Genomic DNA, 4,272 nt, shown 5'->3' with positions numbered 1-4,272 from the left:
ACATCAACTCAAAAGGCAAAGACAAAATAGGGGGTTGGACAATGGGTGCAGTGGACAAACATTTCTTCAGTGTCTCAAAAGCATGAATACAGGCATCATCAAAGGCAAAAGCAACATCTTGAGCAAGTAAATTTGTCAAAGGACGAGAAATTTTGCTAAAGTCTTTAATGAAACGCCTATAGAACCCAGCATGGCCAAGGAAAGAACGCACTCCCTTCACAGAAGTAGGTGGTGGCAGATTGGTAATTAGGTCAACCTTGGCTTTGTCCACTTCTACACCCCTCTCAGACACTACATGTCCTAACACAATTCCTTCTTTCACCATGAAGTGGCATTTCTCCCAATTCAAGACTAAATTGGACTTAATGCAACGGGACAATACGAGTGAAAGATTGTACAGATATGTATCAAAACTAGAGCCAAACACAGAAAAGTCATCCATAAAGACCTCTAAAAATTCACCAATCATGTCAGAAAAAATACTCATCATGCACCGTTGGAAAGTGGCGGGTGCATTGCATAAACCAAAAGGCATGCGTCTGTAAGCATAGGTGCCAAACGGACACGTGAATGTGTTCTTTTCCTGGTCTTCTGGAGCAATGGGAATTTGATTGTAGCCGGAGTATCCATCTAAGAAGCAATAAAAATTGTGGCCGGCCAATCGCTCTAGTACCTGATCAATGAAAGGTAGTGGGAAGTGATCCTTCCTAGTGACGGAATTAAGTTTTCTATAGTCAATGCAGACACGCCACTTGGTGGTAGTTCTTGTGGGAATCAATTCACCACTCTCATTTTTCATTATTGTTATCCCCCCTTTCTTAGGGACAACTTGAATTGGACTCACCCAGGTGCTATCGGAAATAGGGTAAATGATTCCTGTCACAAGCAACCTGATGACTTCTTCTCTCACAACCTCCAGCATATGGGGATTTAACCTACGTTGCATCTCATGTGAGGCTTTAGTCCCCTCCTCCAAATGAATACGATGCATGCATATGGAGGGGCTAATCCCTTTTAAGGCATCAAGAGTCCACCCCAATGCCTCTCTGTGTGCTTGTAAAACTTCAGTCAATTGTTCCTCCTGCTCAATACTCAAATCAGAGGAAATAATGACTGGTAATGAGTTCATGGGTCCCAAGAACGCATACTTCAACGTGGGAGGAAGTGGCTTAAGATCTAGCTTGGAAGTTTCGAGAGGTTTGTCCAAGTCAAGAGGAAGATCCTGTGGATGATCAGTTGTGATAACCTCATAAGCTTCCTCCAACAGAGGTACAGAATTGAGTAAAGAATTAACCTCTCGGAAATATGTTTCCTCATCAAAATAGTCCATGTCTAAAGATGTTATGCAAGACTCAAAAGATTCAAGAGTGGATTCGTTATCAAGCATAACAGTTTCTATATTAAATGCAGGACTCAGATCATCAGACTCAAGTGGGTGGTGCCCGGCATTAAATACATTCAATGAGACCTTAAAATATCCAAAAGACAACTCCAACTCACCACTTTTACAATGAATGATAGCATTAGATGTGGCTAAGAAGGGATGTCCTAGGATGACAGGAATTTGGTTGGTCTCATTGAATACTGGTTCTGTATCAAGAACAATGAAATCAACCGGGAACAAAAATTTGTCCACTTTTATCAAAACATCTTCAACTATTCCTCGTGGTATCTTAACAGAACGGTCAGCTAGTTGAAGTGTGATGGGGGTAGGCTTCAATTCCCCCAAACCTAATTGCTGGTACACAAAGAAAGGAAATTCACACTTGCTCCTAAGTCAAGAAGAGCTCTCTGGATGGTATGTTCACCAATGACACATGAAATTGTGGGACATCCAGGATCTTTAACTTTAGGAGGAGTGTTGTGCTTCAGAATTGAGCTTACATTCTCAGTAAGAAAGACCTTTTTGTTAACATGTTGTTTTCTCTTCTGTGTACAAAGGTCTTTCAAAAATCGGGCATAGGCAGGGACTTGCCTAATAGCATCAAGAAGTGGAATGTTAATGTGAACCTTACTAAACAGTTCCAACGTTTCATGCATGCTATCTCCTTTCCTAGGTGGGCCCGATAACCTCTGCGGATAAGGAGCTAGTGGGACTTGGTTAGGGATCTGCTTGGCTGTTGGTGGAGAACTTGGAGGTTCGTCACTCAATGATGTGTCCCCATTGTCATCCTTTGACTCCTTAGACTTAGTGGTCCCTACCCCATTGTTCAACTCACGACCACTCCTAAGGGTGGTTATGGCTTTTGCTTGCTCATGGTGGGGTTTGGAACTCAACTCACTCTCATGTGTGATTTTGGGGTTAGGAATGGTTTGACTCGGGAGTCTATTTTGTGCTTGTTCACTCATGTGGCTGGCCAACTGACTCACTTGCATTTCAAGTTTGGCAATGGAGGACTGTGTATTCTACATGAATAATTGAAGTGTATCCTCAAGTGAAGGTTTTTGTGGAATCAATGGTTGTTGGGTGAAGTGTGGGCGCGGAGCTTGGGGTTGAGTAAACCCTGGAGGACCCCCAACCTATGGGCCCTTGGACCATGAGAAATTTGGGTGCCTAGCCCAACCCAGATTATATGTTTCTGAAAAAGGATCATTCCGGTTTGGTCTATGAAAATTCTGGACTGCATTCAAGTCCTCAATGAGCTCTGGGTAGGATGAACTAGATGGACACATTTGTGTGGGATGAGATGAACCAGAGCATATGGCACAGACAGTAGATGGGTTAGGAGCAGGTGAACTCTTGGACACCATAAGGGCATCAATTTTTCTAGTCAACCCCTCAATCTTGGCCATGAGCATAGGTGTTTCACTAACCTCGTAGAGACCCCCTCTTTTGGTTTCGTGGGATCTCCTATCAACATTAAATGACAAACCCCATTGCTGAGATTGATCACTCAACGTTTCAAAGAAGTCCCACGCCTCACTAGCACTCTTACCCATCAAACTCCCACCACTCGTTGCATCTACCATGGATCTAACCTGGGGTGTAAGACCTTGATAAAAGTATTGCACTAAATGCCATTTCTCAAACCCATGATGTGGACACCTACGAATCAAATCCTTCCATTTCTCCCAAGCCTCATAAAAGTGTTCACCCTCCTGCTGCATAAAGTTGGAGATTTCTCTCCTGAGGGCTGTAGTTCTCTGAATGGGAAAGTACTTGGACAAAAATTTTGTGACTAACGTGTCCCATGAAGTAATGCTGCCCACCTCCAAGGAATTAAGCCAAGACTTGGCCTTATCCTTAAGTGAAAATGGAAAAAGTCTTAACTGGATAGAGTCATCTGAGAAATTCTGGAATTTAAAAGTTGCACAAATATCTAAGAATTCCTTGATGTGGTAATATGGGTCCTCCTTATCCAACCCATAGAATGTAGGGAGGAGTTGGATCACACCCGGTTTCAACTCATAACTGGTGGCAGTAGTGGGTGGCAATATAATGCAAGAAGGTGATGTGAAGTGGGATGGGATAGAATAATCCCTCAGGGCTCTACGGTCACCTGCTACAGGTAACTGTAATGGTTCACCCTGATTGGCCATGGTAGCTCCTAACTTGACTTCGGGTGTTTTCCTACAAATATGTTCTACCTCTTCAACAAAGGGAGCTAATGGTCCACCTAGGGAGCGGCGCCCGTGCATAAAAACACAAAAAGAAACAAAATGAACTATCAAATTAAGCTAACAAACTCGCTACTAAAAATATGAACTAACTAGAAGAAATAAAAATAATTTCATAAAAATACCAAGCTAAAATTATGAAAGCAAAAAAATAAAAAAAATAAAAATAAAAACAAAAATAAAATAAAATAAAATCTAACCTAAGACTATGGAGAACAAAGATATACGCTTAATACGTGCCTCCCCGGCAACGGCGCCAAAAACTTGATGTAGAATTTAGTTACATCGGCTTTAATACCTCGCAAGCGTACGAATCGTTCATGTAATTTAGCAATAAGCGAGGGTCATATCCACAGGGAGGATTGAATTTTGTGTATTCTTCAATCAACTAGCCTAACCAAATATGATGAATTAATCTGAACTAAACACTAATTATATCCTAAATTATCAAACAATAATCTAATTAACTACTTGCATAACAGGAAACGTCAACTCTGGATTTTACCGTGATTTGTGCCTCTCTCGAGTGCCACATAATCACGAATCCGATTTCTCAATCCTTGCGTCTAGCCCCTCTCGGGCGCCTAGAGTTAAAGACAAAAATTGAATTACAATAGAATGCAGAGAATCAATTTCCTATTGTGATGATGCTAA

At 41.7% G+C, this 4,272-nt stretch overlaps 1 non-coding gene across 1 annotated transcript; it reads left to right on the top strand.

Moving 5' to 3' along the window:
- The first annotated feature begins 3,028 nt into the window (after window positions 1–3,028).
- LOC137954051 (small nucleolar RNA R71) lies at window positions 3,029–3,135 on the top strand. Its single transcript, XR_011112483.1, has one exon. It is a non-coding gene; the product is annotated as a small nucleolar RNA R71 (small nucleolar RNA).
- The last annotated feature ends 1,137 nt before the right edge of the window (window positions 3,136–4,272 follow it).

Source organism: Aristolochia californica, unplaced genomic scaffold (assembly GCF_029961685.1).
Source record: "Aristolochia californica isolate CCGP_79_NKW_82.1479 unplaced genomic scaffold, dmAriCali1.0.hap1 SCAF_16, whole genome shotgun sequence".
Taxonomy (NCBI): Eukaryota; Viridiplantae; Streptophyta; class Magnoliopsida; order Piperales; family Aristolochiaceae; genus Aristolochia; species Aristolochia californica.
This window is presented reverse-complemented; position numbering and strand designations above follow the sequence as displayed.